The following is a 19,356-nucleotide window of genomic DNA, read 5'->3' as shown; positions in this document are numbered from 1 at the left end:
GCATTCTTAAGTAATGCATCCAATACAAATTATATTTATATTGACCTTTTTAGAATATTTTAATAATAACTACAAAGTATGTAATTATTTCCCCATTCAAGCTTAATAAACATAGCATTCACTTTAAATTACTTTAATTATGTTTTCCTATAATGAAGCAGCTCATAAAAAATTGTCACCTTTAAATCGTTTTACCTTATTAAAATCACTGCATTCAAAACATACCTGCAATAGAGAGGAAAAATATTAATTAATAATAAATTTTATGCTTAATAAAGGCATTAAATTCTTTTAAAATATAAAACTAAAGATAACAGACTACAGCTGGTAAATACTCTAAAGAATTCCATAACTCTTTTGGGTCTATATTTTTTTCATTTATTTGAAATTCTGTTATTTAATAACTTGTTAACATATATTTCTCCAACAATCATTCAACACTCCACAAACTAGACAGACCACCAACCAACCAATGCCAATTATTACACTTTGTCCATAATTTTTGCAAAAAAAAAACCGCTGTTTGCCATAAAATAAGACCAACTACCAACCTTATTTTTCCAAAGCAACAAACAACGCATAATAAATTTAACTATTTCTAAATCAATAATAATTTAAAGGTAAAGCAAAGCAAGTCTTGCTTTCCATCATCATCATCTAGCAGATGAAGATGAACATGATCATCATAAGTTATGGTTTTTATGTATCCTGTCAATGTTTTTTCCGCATGGAAAACATTTATTTATTTACTTAAACTCAACTCAATTCTACTCCTCTTATACTTATGTTCGAATAAGTATAAAACTATAAAGGAGTCCGAGTCTTGTTAGTGGTAAAACACTTTTAAGATTTTTCTCAACTCATTAGATTTCTTACTACTTTGGATAGAAATAAAAAAAAAACGAACATGCTGGGGAGTAAATAAAAAAGCTGAATTGTCATCAGCTATTATTACATGGAGGTTGTCAGCCCAACCATAAAGGAATCTTGTTGTAATGTGTGTTTTCTAGTGTAGTTGTTCGTACTTATGTTTACACTTGTAATCTCCGGGGAGTTGGAAATCATTATTATTGTTTATATTTGAGTTGTTATTTTTTATACGTTTTTTCTTCAGTTTGTTATATTATTTTGCTTTTAATTACCTAATGTTAAATTACAACAAAGTACTGAGATAACTAGTTGAATAAAGAAACTCTTGCACGTACTAATATTGTTGGCTGCATGTATGTCTGTCTCTTTGTCCGTCCTACCTCCCATTCTGTCTGGTCTGTCAATCTAACTGTCAGTTTATTTAATTTTCTTCTTCAGTTTTTTTTTGCTAAGTTCACACGCACTTAATATACACAATATTCAATTTACAATAAAAACTATAACAAATTCATTAGTGGAGAGGATCAGTCTAAATTAAAAATTACAAATAAGTACATTTTAAGTAAGTACAACTATCAAGCTACAAGTCAAACTTAATTAAAACTAAAAGAGTTTGAAAACAAATTGAATTTGTAGTATCATTCAAAGCAAAGTTAAGTTAAGTTAAAATGTTTTTTATTAACTTTTAATGGAACAAAATAAAAATAAATTTCTGTGCTTCCAAATTTTTTTATGTGTGTAGAAATCTTGCTCAAGTCTAAAATATGCAAACGAAAGTAATGATTTTTGCTTATAATATTTGTGTCCTAAATAGTTTGGTATTGAAATTCAGTAAAATCGGTTAAGTAGAAAAAAAGTTATGTCAAATTATGAACATGTTTGCCAGTAGCTGTGGAAATCTTGCTCTAGACTTAAATAAGGAACCCAAATTAATGATTTTTCTTTATAAAGTTTGCCATTGCCCTAAACAGTTTAGTATTGAAAATCAGTAAAATTGTTTAAGTTCAAAAAAAAATATATGAACAAATTTAAAATGACTTTATTTCTTCCGAATTTGTCCGTATTTCTGTGGAAATCTTGCTAAAGTCTTAAATGCGAAACAGAATTTGAATAAGTGCCATTGTCCTAAATAGTTTGGTATTAAAAATCACTAAAATATTAAACTATTAAAAATATATTTTTCTCTTCTGCATTTGCATATAAATCCGCCCCCTACTCATCGTATATCTACAGTTTTTATGGATTAAAATTTGTTTTAAGAATATACCAGGAATTAATTCAGCATCTTAAGATCAAAGATTTTATTTTCATTGATATTGATAACAGTTAAATACGTCTTTAGACGATCAAGTTGTACGAGACACTTGTTAATCTTAATAATATACACTAAGACCACGAGCTGTGTCGTTAATTGGGACCGGAGAATTGCGACGCAAACCAAAACGATGTAAATCGAATCACTTTTTCCGATATATTTGCAATGTTTTCTTATTATTTCAGTCAAGAATAACTAAACTCTATCTAAAATATTGTTTTTATACACTAGGGTATTATGCGTTTGTGCAGATGTTTGTAACGCCCAAAAATATTAGTCTAACACCCACCTTAAAGTATACCGATCGACTTAGAATCACTTTCTGAGTCGATTAAACGGTGTCCGTCCGTCCGTCCGTCTGGTCGGCTGGCTGGCTGGCTGTCCATGTAAACATTGTGCGCAGAGTACAGGACGCAATTTTGAAGATATTTCGATGAAATTTGGTACATATTATTTTTTCGGCCCAAGGACCAAGCCTATTGAAACTGGCTGAAATCGGTCCATTATTTCACCTAGCCCCCATACAAATGTCCTTCCGAAATTGGACTTTATCGGTCATAAATGTTTAATTTATAAAAGTATCTCCACAAATTGCGCTTCAAATAAGTTTTATATATACAAAATTCATGTCACCAAATTTTGTTACGATCGGTCCATAATTAGTCATAGCTCCCATATAGACCCGCTTCCGAAAATCACTTTAACGTGCATAAATCGCTTAAAAATGTTGGTATACTCACAAAATTCAACATAGTAAACTTTCATATAGACATAAATCACACGACCTAATTTCATGGTGATCGGTCCATAATTGGTCATAGCCCCCATATAAATTATTGAAATTTTAAAAGAAAAATGTTTTTGCTCTTTTACTTAGTGTAGGGTATTATATGGTCGGGCTTGACCGACCATACTTTCTTACTTGTTTTTTAATAAAACTCCATTTTATTCATATAAAGATATAAAAAGATCCAAACCATAATTTCTTAAGTACATGCTAAACCAGGCGTGGATCCAGAAGGGGTGAAATAGGAAATCCCCCCCCCAAAACCGAAAAGTTTTCATATAAAAAAGGAATAAAAAGAAAAATATAGAATAAATTTTAATTTACCCCCCTCCCCCCATGGTTGATCTGGATCCGCGCCTGTGCTAAACATTTCAGACTCATTTAAAAGCACTTAAGCACGACGATTTAATACAAAAGTGCAATACGAAAAAATATAACCATATACGCACACTATGACGTGATAAAAGACCAAAAAAAGGACCCGTGTCTGCCAGTTTTGCCCCAAGTCATGCACTTTTTTATGGGCCCTTAAAGATTTGGGGCCTCGGTGTCATGCTTGCCAAAAAGTGATAATTTTTTCAGGCTCATATCTTGCAAACCGTTCGGAATTTTGATTTACTCTCAGAGGTAAAGTTGTAGCTCTTGTCATAAAGAACAAAAATTGTGAACATATAGAATCAAAAAAACTTCACCTTCAATATCAAAATCGCAAAACAAATTTAAGAAATTAATTTATTTTTTACTTTTTTTCTCCTGTTCAGGCAAACCGTTCAAAATTCAAGGAAACAATCAACTACAAAAATTTACCTAAGATCTCAATAAACAACTTCCTGGGAATTATTCTTAACACGGTTAGGTAGACGCAAAAGTGAAAAATATCTCGAAAATTATTTAATTTCATTTGTTCTTCATTAACGTGACTTTGGGTATAACTCTTTTATCACGTAGTGGTGTCCGTATATGGTTATATTTCCATGAGTTAAAAAATTCACACAGTGATATCCTACAATGGGTAAATGAGCAAAAATTTTATTCCCTTAAAGTGTCAATGGGACTTGTGTGGGAGCTGTGTCCAATTATGAATCGATCGCCATGAAATTAGGTCGATATGAAACTTATTTATGGTTATTTATATATTTTTTGGATGCCATAATTTTTATGAGATTTATTTTCGTTAATGTGATATGAGAGCTATTTGTAGAAAATTTAGTGGAAAATTTATATCTATAGAAATCAATAAAATTATATTTTGGGAGGATATTTGTAGGGATTTTTGCCAGTTTAAAATTTTATTGAAATATCTTTAAAATTTCGACCTGATTCTGAGTCCTTTTAATGTTCAAGTCTTCCTTTTACTGTTTAATGGCTTTTGAAACAGAGTGACGATGATCCTTCAGATCTTTTGCAATTTTTTTGAAAGTCTACATTGGATTTTCTTGAAAGGGTTTAATTATTTTTTCACGTAGCTTTTTCTTCAGTGACCATTTTGACTGTGTAAAAAAAAAATAATTTGTTAAACCAAGGATAAGTTTTGGCTGGAATAGTTTGTATAAGTTTTTCTTGACTCACTCTTTAAGTACATATATTTATTTGCATTTATTTTCTAGTTATTCTCCCAGTTTAATTTGAAGTCATAGTTCATCATCCATCATTTAAACTCTTTATCGCAATATCTTACTTGTTTATAGTTTTGCTAATTTAAGTATATTAAATTCTCATAATTTCCTTTAAAATAAAATTCAATGGGACCGTTAGATATCAAAAAGAACTGCCATAATAAACTAATACAATAGATTTCATAACCATATAATGCTGTCTAGCTAGTACGAGAAGACATTGTCTACAATTGTATTGAACAATATAGAACAAAATTGAAACCCCAGTTAACAACTGTAAATCAAAAGGTTAAAACCTGATCGTTTGTTCTTTTTTTGTGCTTTGAAGGATCTACTACAACAATTCTTGCTAGAAACTACAAATTGTTTTTTTTTTCGGTTGCATTTATTTTATTTTTTCAACGTGTTATTTCCAGTTTAAGTTTTTTTTATATTTGTGGGCTTAAATAAGTATTTTTATATAAACTATATGGTGATCGTTGCATTACTAAGTATAATATTATTTAAGTTAAAAAAAGAGAAAAATATTAAAAAGTTAAATAATCTTCAGGTTAAAGGGTGGCTACGAAATAATTTAACTTACAGAAACATTTAGCTTATCAGCCATACAAACAATTTTGCTTTTAAAACACACTTTAAATAATTTAAAGTTTTTTTTATAATTTTTTCTGGCTGAAACCAACCTTAAGGTCATAAACGTGTTTATAAAAAAAAACTATTTACTGTTATAATAGTTAATTTGCCCAAAAAAAAACTTTGCAACATATTTCAACATATTTTTTCATTAAACAGCAAAAAATATTTAGCATATTTTTACAAAAAATTTGTATCATTCCTTTTATTTAGCCAAAAAACATGCATGAGGAATATATTCCCCCCAAAAATGTTGAAAAGAAAGTTATTTTATCTTTAAACATATAAATATAAAATTAAACTTTAGCTGCATCGTCATCTAGAGATTCATTGTCTTCAGTTATTTTTGTTATCTAGTGTCTTTGATCTTAAACATTACATCAATTTTATAAGTGGAAAGAGGGATCTCTTTTGTATGCTTTTCCATCTGTGTAACATCGATGCTTCCATTACAAGTGGCTGACTGGCTGGCTGGTTGGTTGGGTGTCTCAAAAGTGTTTGTGGTCCGTCTGTGTTTGTGTCTCGCATGAGAGTGAGAGAGGAAAATTACAAATGAGAGATAGAAAGGGAAGTGTATAAAATAAAACAAAAGTCAACCTTTTTGGCGCCACTGACAAGTTGTAGAATTTTCCATGTGGCGTGAAGAGAAGTTAGCCATAGATGAAGCTTTTTTTGGAATAAAAAACTTTTTGTTAAAAAAGTTTTCTTAAAAACAAGAGCTTTTTTTCTTTTGAGAGAAAATGTTTGTTTTTAGAGAAAAAATTTTAAACAAAACTTGTGTTTTTTTATATTTTTTTGCAAAAATTAACTTTTTTCGTCATGTTCGAAAATTCGAAAAAAAAAATTTAATTTTATAATATTATTTATAGTCTGTAGACTATGAATATATAAAAAATGTGTGGATTTTCTTAAAATTTTTCATATTTTCGATTTTAGAAATTCAAGATTTGCAAGAAAAATATAAAATGTTTATGTCATTTCACTTTCGAAATTATGTTTGAAATTTTTTCAAACTTTTAAAATATTATTTAATGATTTTATATTATGAAAATATAAAAATAGTTTTTATATTCCTACAAAAATCCATATTTATGAATTTCGAAATTAAAAATTTGCATGAAAAATGTAAAACTTGTATATCATTTTATCTTATTTTCAAAGCTATTTGCAAAAATCCACTTTTTTTGTCATGTTCGAAAATTCGAAATTAAGTTCGACAAATTTTTTAAAATTAGAAAATGTTAGTTAGAGCCTGTAGATTACGAAAATATAACAATTATTGATCTTGATTTTCTTAATATTATCCATATTTACGAATTTCGAAATTAAAAATTTATTCGATTTTGGAAAATGAAATTTTTAGTGTTCGAAAATTCGAAATTAAGTTCAAACATTTTTAAAAGTTAGAAAATTTTATTTAGATCCTGTAGATTACTAATAATATAAACATTTTCTTGATATTCTTAATATTTCGAACAATTTTTAAAATTACTAAATGTTATGTTGAACCTGTAGATTACGAAAATATGAAAATATACTTGATTTTCTTAAAATTTTCCATATTTATGAATTTCGAAATTAAAAATTTCGAAGGTAAATTTAATATTTGTATGTATTTTGTCATATTTTGAAAACTTTTTACAAAAATCCACTTTTTTTCATGTTCGAAAATTCGAAATTAAATTCGAAAAATTTTTTACACCTAGAAAATGTTATCTAAAGCCTAAAGATTACAAAAATATATATATTTTTTTGATTTTCTTTAAGTTTTACATATTTTCGAATTTCGAAATTAATGATTTACAAGAAAAATTTTAAATTTGTATGTATTTTATCACATTTTGAAAGCTTTTTACAAAAGTCATGTTCGAAAATTCTAAATTTTTTTTAAATCAAAAAATATTTAGATACAAAAATATAAAAAAACATTTTTGATTTCCTTAAAATTTGCCTTATTTTCAAATTTCGAAGTTAATGATTTGCAAGGACTATTTAAAATTTGTATGTATTTTTATCATATTTTGCAAGTTTTTTCCAAAAATCAACTTTTTTCGTCATGTTCGAAAATTCGAATTTAAGTTCGAAATTTTTTTAAAAATTGTAAAATATTATTTAGAGTCTATAGATTACGAAAATATACAAATTTTATTGATTTTCTTAAAATATCTGATTTTGAAAGTTATTAGCAATACATAATCTTAATATTACCAATATGAGATTACTTTTCCACTTCTTTTGTGTAGCTTACATTCCCCTTCAGTTTCTTATTAGATTTTCTTTTATACATACTTTTCTATTCTTTTCTAGCCTTAAGCTGTTTTAAATTTTCTACATCAGCAGAAAATTGTTGAAAGTGAGCTATACTGTGTAAAAACAAAAACATTAAATCTCAAACCCCATCCTCAGATTTCACATTCAATGTAATTGTTGGCCGAACAAAAAAAAAAAAACAAACTTTTCATCTTAAATAAAGGAATTTTCGCTATAAATGAGAAAAAAAAGACAACCAACCCAGCATGAGATCACTTTTCCTATAAACGAAAGTTAAGCTACAACAACAACAATTAGAAATTACGATTAAAGAAAATTACCATTCTTGTTTAAAAGTTTTGATATTTAAACGAAAAACGGCAGATTTGTTACATAAAACTTGTAGTTTTTTAAAAAAAACTAACGGTTAGCGATAGTTAGATATCAAATTTCTTAATAAATTTAAATATTTCCAGTGTAATTTACAAAATTTCTACAATCGTTTAACCTTGATTTAAAGTTAGATTAAAGCCCTTTTTAAAAAAAATTAGTTTTAAATTAATTACTTATTTTTCAATTTATTGCTTAGTTTTCTTCTTAGTAGCATGACTCATTTTTTAACTGTCCCTGGTTTTTATTTTGTTCTTTAGTTTTTTTTCTCCCTACAATTCTTAATACACCATGGCAAAGCAAATATTTTTCTTTAGAAATTTCTCCTCTAAAAATTATTTATTAACCATAACAATTTGACGTGCCGGTTTTTAGTTTTCTTAAATTATTTACCACACCTTGTAGGTACAGTTAATTTTCATAAGCAAATATCGCCAAGTTTTAGTTAAATGTTTTATTTAGTTGTTTTCGTTCGGTTGTTCCATCTTTTAGCCAGTATGTCAATAATGTTTACGTCAAGAACTTTTAGATGTGCTAATGAATATAGAATATTGGTTTTCTTAAGATGTTTGTTTGAACAAATCATCGCTTAGTCATACTATGTTATGCCTCTAAGCACAGTGGAACTTTTGAGTAATATTTTGTGTACTTTAAAAGTTACTCTAAGCGCTTATACCTCTAATTTTTGTAATTTTTTTTATTTCAAACATCTGCAGTTTTAATTGAGGTTTATTTATTTTAAACGTCAGCAGTTTTAATCGAGGTTTATTTATTTTGCTTTAAAAGTCTATGGTTTTAATCAAGGTTTATTTATTGATTTTTGACTCAAAAGGCTTATTTCAGGTTTTTATAGAGATTCTAATGGAACTTGACTTTAATCGCAGTTTAATTATTTTAGGTTTTCTAACATTTAATTAGTTTGATTTCAATTGAGATTAAGACGAATTTAGCATAATTGTTGTTCAATTATTTTTAAAAGACATAAAATTAACAAATTTTCAACAAAAATATAAAATTTTCAGATTTATTTACAAAAATTAAGTTTTTTATGAAAAATTTTCATATTAACGAATTTCGAAACGAATTTTATATAATTGTATCACAATTTAAAATGATGTTAATAATATCAACTTTTTCTGTGACATGCGAAAATTCGATGTTAAGTTCGAAACAATTTTGAAACTTAGAAAATGCTATTTAGAACCTTACAATTTTCCAAATTTGTGAATTTCAAAATTAAAAATAAATCGAAATTAAAGTCGAAAAATGATTGAAACCTAAAAAATATAATTTAAAAAAAATCAATTTCTTTCCTGAAGTTTGAAAACTCGAACTTAAGTTCGAACATATTATTTGTATTTCCCGAAAATGTATTAATTGTGTTGATATTCTTAATATTTTCCATTTTTACAAATTTCGAAATTAAACATTTTCAACAAATTATATAATTTGTATTTAATTCAATTAGATTTTCATAATTATTTGCAAAAATCCACTTTTTTTTGAAATGTTCGAAAATTCGAACTTAAGTTCGAAAATTTTTTAAGACTTGGAAAATATTATTTAAAGCACGTAGATTACAAAAATATAAAATTTATCTCGATATTCTTAATATTTCCCGTATTTACGAATTTCGAAATTAAAAATTTTCGAGAAATTTGTATTAAATCAGATTTTCGTAATTATTTAAAAAAATCTACTTTTTTAAATGTTCGAAAATTCGAACTTAAGTTCGAAAATTTTTGAAAACTTTGAAAATATTATTTTGAAGACGCAGATTATAAAAATTAACTCGATATTCTTAATATTTTCCGTATTTACGAATTTCGAAATTAAATTTTTTAACAAAAATATACAATTTCTATATATTTCAATCAGATTTTCATAATTATTTAAAAAAATCCACTTTTTTAGATATGTTCGAAAATTCGAACTTAAGTTCGAAAATTTTTAAAACTTTGAAAATATTATTTAGAATACGCAGATTATAAAAATATAAAAATTACCTCGATATTCTTAATAGTTTCCGTATTTACGAATTTCGAAATTAAAAATTGTCAAAAAAAATATAATTTTGTTATGCATTTCAATCACATTTTTAAAATTATTTGCAACAATCTACTTTTTTCGTTTTGTTTGAAAATTTTAATTTTTGTCCCAAAAAGTATTGAAAATGAGAAAAATTATTTCGACTTAATTAACGTTTTGCAAATTTACAAAGAACAATTTAAAATTTACAATCATTTCATTAGATTTTAAAAATTATTTGATTTGTTTTTTGATGTTCGGAAATTACTTTATTTTCGAAATTAAAATAGTTTAACTTAAATATGAAATTTGCATAAATTTCAATCACATTTTCAAATTTTTTTGCAAAAATCTAATTTTTTCGTTATGTTCGAATATTCGAATTTAAGTTCGAAAACTTTTAAAAAGTTAGTAAATGTTATTTAGAGCCCTTAGATTATGAAAATGTAAAAATTATCTTAATTTTCTTAAAATTTGCCATATTTTCAAATTTCGAAATTAAAAATATTTGAATTATTTCCATTTTTTCTCTAAATTAAACACTGTTCCCTGTCTTCCACATTTGTTAGGGTTCATTTAACGATTCTTCTCCCTTTTTATGGCATTTCTGTGTAAATATTTTATAGTTGTTTGGGTTTGGTTTAAGGTAAGCTTGAAAACTACCAACTAAATTTAGTTCGCATAAAATATAGGTAAATATTACACTACAATATCTGTAAAAAACACTAAATATTTCTTGTTGTTTAAACATAAAAAAACATTTGGTACAAACACACATCAAACAAGTTCCCTATTTTGAACTTGTTTCTTGAATTTTCCAATACATTTAAGAAGGGGGAAAAAACAGATTTTCTCAATAATGATGACAATATTATACGTAATGTTACATATTCCCAAGATAACTTTATCCTTTTGAAAATACCTGAAACTAAGAAAGTTTAGCAGTTCAGGAGTGGATAAAGAAAATAAGCTGGAAATTCTAGTATTTTCATTAGCCAGTTGCATGCCTTTAAATGATTTTCATACATGCGATCACAAAATTAAGTTAAATATCAAACAACAAGTCAGAATTAACTGAAATATAAAGAAAATGCGAAGAAAAAAAAATATCGAAAAATGTTGAAAGTAATTTCAAGAGAAGGGCAGTTAATTCTTATTATATTATTTTTGTTTGTTGCTTTTCGAAAAAAAGCTAAACATGAGAAATCTTTTTAAATGACCCTCATGTTAAGAAGCCATCATTTACCACCACATAAAACCAAAGTATGTAGCAAGCAGCACCACCAATAAGCTTCATCAGTGGCAGTTGTTAAAATTAACAAAAATTTTAACAGCAAAACTAAATGAATGAAAAAAATATAAAAAAAAACACAATAATAATGAAGAAATCGAAAAGATCAGCAAAGCAGCGTCCATTCACTTTTTCCCAACCTTATATACGGGTTTTGTCTTATTGACTGACATCTTAATCTTTGGTTAATTTTAGAATAGAGTTCTTCTTTTTTTTGTTTAGCATATTCTCTCAACTCAATTAATGCCAAGTTTTAGTAGTTTGTTTGAGTTTTTGATACATTTTGCCATTTGTATTTCATTAACTATTTCGTTACTATTTATAAAATATCTTTATCTGTTTTATATTTCCTTCTCAGCTAAAAAAAAACACAACAAATTGAAGAAAATTAATTTATTTTATTGCCATGATTTCTGTAGCTCAATTTGCAGCTGCCGCAGGAAGTCTTTGTTTTGTAGCTAGCTGTAGTTCTTTAAACAGTTTTGAAAATTTTATGGTTGAGATTTAAGTTTTTTTTTATGCGTTTTTGAAGGTGTAAAAGTTGACGCTCCATTCAGTTTTAGTTGCATTTTATTCGTGCCACATTAAATTCAATTTATTACTCTTGTTTTATTTGTATGATGTTAAGCGATCTGGACAGGATGCTGTAAAATTTATTATGTGCAAATGCGTTAAAAGTTGAATACGATATTTTATGGTGATTTTTTTTTTGAGATTGTGCTTGAATTTTTTTGTTGTTTTCACAGGAAATTATCATAAGTAAGCTGTATAGCTGTCAGCCAAAGGAAGAGAAATTTGTGGCAAAATAAGGAAGTTTAAAAGAAAATTTCCATTTTTTGTTAACAAATATTTAAGTTTAAGAAATATTATTATGAATTTTGTTAACACTTATAACATTATTTGGCAAGTGAATGACAAGACTTTGAAGCTTTTTTAATAAAAATGTAAAACAAAGTAGGCATGAAGCTCTCTACTTCCTTAAATAGTGTTAGCTTCAACGAGCTCCAATTACGTCTAATATAAGGAAATTAAAGCTTTAAAAAGCTTGTCGGAAAAAGCTTTGAGCTTCTTTTACTCATGAATAAATTCTTTATGTAATAAATTCAAAAAACCCAACTTGTGAATAGATTATTAAAAATGCTATGAAACCGGCTCTGTGTGACATTCATTCTTCAAAGTTTGTTTTATTTTGAAACATTTCTAGAGTATACCTTTTCCCTTTTCCGAAACAAAAGAACTGCTTTTGAGGCCAAGAACGAATCAAGCCAATATCTGATACTGTGCTCCAAAGTGAAGGGTATCCCAGAGAGAACGTTCTGCTTCGATCGCAACAAATAGTAGTCTGACGGAGCAAGGACTGGACTATAAAGCGGGTGAAGCAAAACTTTCCAACCACTTCATTCTAAATACTTTTTAACAGTTATTGCAACATGCGGTCGAGCATTGTCATGATGGAATATTACGGTTTCATATCTGGCGCATATTATGGGCGTTTTTCGGCGAATTTTCGTTCGGTGCAGGTTCCCCGTGATGACCTGGTCAGATTTCAGCAGCTCATAATAGATTAGACCCTTTTGCTTCCACCAAAAACATAGAATTACCTTAGCGCCATGGATATTTAGCTTTGTTGTCGATGTAGCTGGTTGGCCGAACTTTACAAACGATGTACTATGCTTCGAGTTCTCGTAATGTGTCCATTTTTCATCGCAAGAAATGATTTTCTTTATTATTGTTCCAGACATGCAAAATCTTCTTTCAAGGTCTCTCGGCGTCAATTCGTATGATACCTAATTTCCCTGCTTTTGGATGAATCCAGGTCCACCAAACGCTTTGAAATGTCTTTGCAAGCTCTTGTTGAGTTTAACAACAATCTACATGGAGTAATGTCTCCAATTCTTGGTCTTCAAGCTTTTTAGGGCGATCTTTTTCTTCCGTGTCAAAATCTCCACTTCCGAATCTAACAAACCATCTCTCGCACGTTGAAACCGATAAAACAGATTCACCATAAGCTATGGTGCCCAGTGCCAGCGCTCACTTTTAGTTTTCTTTTTATTTGCACTAAATTACATTTAAATTTTCTTCATCCCTATTCAAACAATTCTAAAACATCTCTATAATAATCACAATGCCTCTGTTCTCTAGCACTCCATGTTGTTGCACTATAATTTTGTTTGGCAAATTACTTTCCATGTATTTGTTACAAAATAAACACCATAACATCCAGAAGAAACTTTAATCTATGATCATCATAGTTTTATAATTAAGTCATAAAATAGGGTTAAATTAGTGTTATTCTTAACAACAAAACAACTTGTATGACTGTCTAACATACGTGCAACATACGTAGATACTTTTTGAAATACTTTTATAAGGCACGCATTTGGGCTGGTTGGCTGGCAGAGTATGCGATTTGAAAAGGAATAAGTTGCGAGCAGATAAAAAAAGAAGAGTAACACACATTGCAATTATCGAATTGTAGTTGTAACAACTACAATAATCCTAGAAATATAATAAAACAGTAGGATATCAAGTGTAAGGGTAAAAGAATTACAGCAACTTTTTCTAAAAACCCATGAAACATTGTGACGGGAAAATAATAAAGTTGATCGAAATAAATAGCATTTGGACGGGGCACGGGCGGGACTATAAAGCGGATGAGTTAAACATCCCAACCACTTCATGATGGAATATTACGGTTACATATCTGGCCGCATATTCTGGTCGTCTTTGATGGTCTGTCCAGATTTCAGCAGCTCATAATAGATAGGAACCTTTTGCTCCCACCAATTGGCTGGTTGGCCGGGCTTCACATACGATTTCTTACGCTTCGGGTTATCGTAATGTGTCCATTTTTCATCGCTAGTTATGATTTCGTGCAAAACTGAGCATCATTTCGGACATGCAAAATCGTCTTTCAATTTCCCAGCTTTTGGATGAATCATGCGTTTAAAAATTTCTGCTTGAGTAGCTCCCAATGATTTTGCAAGCTCTTGTTGAGTGTTACAACAATCTTCATGGAGTAATGCCTCCAATTCTTGGTCTTCAAACTTGTTTGGTTGGCCTATGCGATATTTGTCTTCCTTGTCATCACTTCATCACCGAACAAACCACCTCTCGCATGTTGAAAGTGATGTAACACATTCAACATAACATTGGTGAGCAATCGTTGCACTTTTTTCAAATTAAAAAAGTAAAGCAAAACTTTCCGCATATGACGCTTTGTTGGCACAAAATTCGACATTTTCGAATCAAAAAAACTTTGTTGTTTACACTATAATATTCAATAACTAAGTGAGAATAAATGACAGATATATACCCTTCAAAGTTAAAAATAAATTATTAAAAACTAGTTGACTTCGCCCGGTGGCATTTACTAATGTTAGTTCTTCAAGTTTCTCCAACCCACATAGACCTGCCTGTTCTTATTTATTTGCAAATAAAATATCTAAATTTGTACTGCGGTTGTAGGCGGTTTTTTTTTTAACAGTTGACTGAACTCAAAAAAGCCGGTTTTAGCCGGAATTTATAATTTTTTTTCTTTACAAACCATCTCCTGAAAATCTCGAATCAATAAAAAGAAAAATCAGCCAAATCGCTCCAGCCGTTCTCACGTGATGACATTACATACATAGACCATTTCATTTTTATATATATAGACAAGATCCGCGTTCAAAAGATATGCTATATATTGTAAATTCCTCGCGTTTAAGTCATACACCCAAAACAATAATAAATTTAGTTACAAAAGCAATTGATTCAATTACAAAAGTAATTAATTAATTTAAAAAATTATTCAATTACAAATGTCATTCATTCAATTACAAAGGCAATGCATTGATTCAATTACAAAAGTAATTGATTAAATTACTAAAGTATTTGACTCAATTACAAAAGTATATGATTCAATTACTAAAGTAATTGATTCAATTACAAGTTTAATTGATTCAATTAAAATGTAAGTGATTAAATTACAAAAGCACTTGATTGAATTATCTATTAATTGATTCAATTATCTATTAACTGATTCAATTAGAAGTGTAATTGATTCAATTACTAAAGTATTTGATTCAATTACTAAAGTATTTGACTCAATTACTAAAGTATTTGACACAATTACAAGAGTAATTGATTCAATTACTAAAGTATTTGGCTCAATTACAAAAGTCAATGGTTCGATTACCAAAGTAATTGATTCAATTAAAATGTAAGTGATTAAATTACAAAAGCACTTGATTGAATTATCTATTAATTGATTCAATTACGAACGTAATTGATTCAATTACAAACGTAATTGATTCAATTACAAACGTAATTGATTCAATTACAAACGTAATTGATTCAATTACAAGCGTAATTGATTCAATTACAAACATAATTGATTCAATTACAAACGTAATTGATTCAATTACAAACGTAATTGATTCAATTACAAACGTAATTGATTCAATTACAAACGTAATTGATTCAATTACAAACGTAATTGATTCAATTACAAACGTAATTGATTCAATTACAAAAGTAATTGATTGAACATTTTGCAAATTTTTGACAAATATTCTTATTTGTCCCATTCACTCGCATAATCGTTATTCTATAGTTGAAATGCATCCAGCTATTGCCAAAAGATCTACATTTCCAGCTGTTGAATTTGCCATAATTTTGTTTGTTTGTTTATTTATTATTACATGAATTATTTTTTATTATTAGATTTTTATTTCTTAAATAAAAACAAAAACTAAGCTAAGCCTTTTTTTTATAAAAATCACCTGCGGTGAAATTCTTTTAAAGTTTTTTCTCGGTTTTTTGTTGTTTTTTTTTCGTAGCAGTATACGATCATATATTTATGTACATGAGTTTAGTTGTAGCTTGTATTGATCTTTATTCTTTTAACAAGTGTAAGTTAAAAATCTTTTCCTAACATTATTAAATCCACTTTAAAGAAGTCGTCTGTCTCGTATTGAATGTTTGTTTTACTCGTTCAAAAGCTATAATATTCTTGTCTTGTATCAGGTATTTGGGATTTGTTTTTTTTTGTTGAAAATTATTGTTGTTTTATCATTATTTGTTGTTGTGGCTCAAACAAAATCTCTTGTAACTTCCTAGTGTGCTGGGGATAATCGAACAAATATTTATTTTGTTTCTATGAATTTCTTGTTTATTTAGTTTTTCTTTTATATGTTTGTATATAATTTCTTATTTAGTGTTTTTTCGTTTTTTTGGTTTAAGATTTTTTGCTGTAATAAAATTTTATTTATTTTCCATGTTGCTGTTGTGGAAACTCATATAGTTGATAGAGTAGTTTTGAATCGGCATATACGTTTTATTAGGCTGAATGTAACACTCTGAAATTAGTGATCTTTATTGGAAAATTTGATGTAGATCCTCATTGATCATGGGTCCTTATATGCATTTTTAACTAAAAGGCAGAAAAGGTTAACTAATATCCAACTAATATCCCAGATCTAGTGCTAAAATGAGATAATTTTTGCATATATGGACTGATTTGTGTATCATGCTCCACATGTAAAACCAAGCATCGATCGATATGATCGATAACATAATTAATAAATTAGAATGAAAATGTAAGGATTTCCTAGAAGAGTAGGAGCGTATAGAGTATTCTTTAAGTTCGTTTAAACTCCTATTTAGTAATTTTCAGATTTTGTTTTCCTCCTAAAAAAAACAAATATTTAAGTAGCAGTTTCAAATTCTGTTCCTCTTTTCCTCTTGTTTAGCACAACACTCTTGATTAAGATAATTTGTTTATCAGTTTCTAGTTTATGTTTAAATACACATACAGGTATTTATTTATAAACTATTTTGTTAGTTGCTAAATATTTGCCCAATATATATAATACATTTAGATAGGTTTACCGCACGCAAACTCTTAAATTGGCCTAAGGTGAGATCTTTTTTTTTATTAGATGATATAAATTTAAATGGATTTTAATGTTTCCAGCCAACTAGTTGGAGGTGGGTTAACTTTACAAGATTACACAGGTACCAACCTTGTTTGTTAATATACGCAAGTAGTTAATTCTTTGCTTCCTTTGGATTCCAGTATCTGTTCTGGTTTCTGCAAATAAAGGAAGAGAACAAGTGTGCTATAAAGATTAATCAATCACTTTTGGTTAGATGTGTGTGGTTATTTAATAATATATTTAAATAAATGATTATTACTTTAAAACGAGGCTAAAACTAAACGATGGCCATTAATTTGTTTGGCATTTGCATATACATTTTACAATGTAAATAATTTGGGGTAGATTTAGACTTGTTATACAAACTTTTTGAACAATAAATGAGTTAATCTAATAAATTTAAATTGTGCTTTAATGTTACTATGGATACACCTAAAGTTTTCTTTATTTTATTAACTCTTTCAGTCACGCTTTTTTTGTGTCCTGACGTCAAAGAAACGATGACTTTTAAAGACTATAGAAAAGGTGGTTAGTAAAGTGACCACTAAACTGGAAAGAGTTAAGAGTTTACACCTTTATTTATTTTTGATTGCACAATTATAATGTATTTATATTGGGTGTATGACTTTAAAATGCGAGATATTCAATAAATGGCGTATCTTTGAACACGGTTTTTGTTTTTAATAACTTATAAGGAGTGAGATCGAAAAAACCTTAACTCATGTTTTCCTTAAAACTTTTAACCCAAGTATTATTATTTTTTTTTTATCAAGTTACCTTTGTAAAGCATGTCAGTTATTATTTTTAATGTCAATTATATTCATTTGTTGTTAATCAGATTAAAATGAGTGACGAGAATAAAGTGCGTACTAAAATTATTAAATATTTTCAACAAACTGATGCCAATGATATTAAACAGTATCGGGAGATACTCACCCCTATTGGCAATAACATGTGAAATGTTGTTCCCATGAAGTATCCATTTCCCTCGAAGGGAAAATTTCTATTGTGATATTCCCATTAATTTTTCATTCACAATAGTTAATTTTGTTCGTAACAGCTGTTTATTGTTTACAAAATTTAATCTAAAAATTTCACAACAAGGGGAATTTTTAGACGTCAACAAAGTTGATGAACGAAAAAAGGGAAAATATTTAATGTGTAATATTGATTCCCGATAGTGTTGACTGTCTATTGATAGACAACCTGGTGCAGGAAGAAGGAATGATCCACATGATGTTTCTAAAGCCAATAAATAGAAGGCATTTTCAAAAAAGCTACCAACACATCCGGTAGAAAAGCAGTCCGGTTAGCTCAGCACTCGGACTATTTGGTACGAAAAGTTAAAGCCAATAAAGGTTTAAAAACATACAAGGCTCAAAAAGTTTCTGACAGGAACTCTTCTAAAAATTTAGAGGCCAGAGACAGAGCACGAAAATTTAAGTCAAATTTTATAAAAAAAATATACCTGCTGTATAATGTATGAAGAAACGTATGTTCTGGAAAGTTTCTCGTAGCTTCCGGATGAATGTTTAGGACCCAAAAGCAGAAAATTTTCCCAAAATGTTCTTGCAAAGGCAAATATTAGTTACAAAGGGCTCTGTAAATACCGAAATTTACATCAAGGTATGTTTACAAAAGAGGATTCTTCCATTCGTAAGACTTCTTAATGTGTCCACTTATTTTTGGCCTGATTTGGCATCCTGTTACAATAATGTGGTATTTGTACCAAGAGAGCCAAATCCTCCAAACTGCCTGGAGTTAAGGCCAGTGCTGAGCTATTTGGCTCTTGTTAAAAGAGAATTGAAGAGCACAAAATGGGTGTTCAAAAGTGTGGTAGTGATGGACTATCTGTTCGAATAAAGTGACAGAAAGCTCAATAAAAACCTTAATGAAAGGGTTTCCGGAAAAGGTTCATGAATTCATTATTGATTAGAACTATAAAAATAATATTTTTTGTAAGTTGTAATAATAATTTAATTAAAATAAAAAAATCAAAACTGTAGGTTTGGTAGTTTCATTTTTATTAACATTTATGTATGTTAAGATTTGTTCGAGCTCACTCCTTATCTGTCATTTATTCTCAACTAGTTACTGAACATTATAGTGTAAACAACAACGTTTTTTTTTGCTTCGAAAATGTAGAATATTGTGGCAATAATGCGGGAAGTTTTGCTTTACTTCTTTAATATGAAAAAAAGGTGGAGCTGAAGAACATTGATTGCTCACAAAAGCTTATGGTGAATGTGTTCCAT

The 19,356-nt window shown here is 28.3% G+C and overlaps 1 protein-coding gene and 1 long non-coding RNA gene across 5 annotated transcripts in view; one reads left to right on the top strand and one right to left on the bottom strand.

Annotated features, from left to right (window-relative positions):
• Positions 1 to 19,356, top strand: part of Atg16 (Autophagy-related 16) — a 307,007-nt gene that overhangs the window by 127,536 nt on the left and 160,115 nt on the right. The window lies entirely within an intron of this gene.
• The window catches only part of LOC135950469 (uncharacterized), a 151,488-nt gene that overhangs the window by 19,545 nt on the left and 112,587 nt on the right, over positions 1 to 19,356 (bottom strand). The window contains exon 3 of the long non-coding RNA XR_010575948.1: positions 17,189 to 17,256. This is a non-coding gene — a long non-coding RNA (uncharacterized LOC135950469). The remainder of the gene's footprint in view (positions 1 to 17,188; positions 17,257 to 19,356) is intronic.

The sequence above is a fragment of the Calliphora vicina genome, chromosome 1 (genome assembly GCF_958450345.1).
Source record: "Calliphora vicina chromosome 1, idCalVici1.1, whole genome shotgun sequence".
NCBI lineage: Eukaryota > Metazoa > Arthropoda > Insecta > Diptera > Calliphoridae > Calliphora > Calliphora vicina.
The sequence above is the reverse complement of the archived record's forward strand: the minus strand, read 5'-3'. Positions and strand labels throughout refer to the sequence as shown.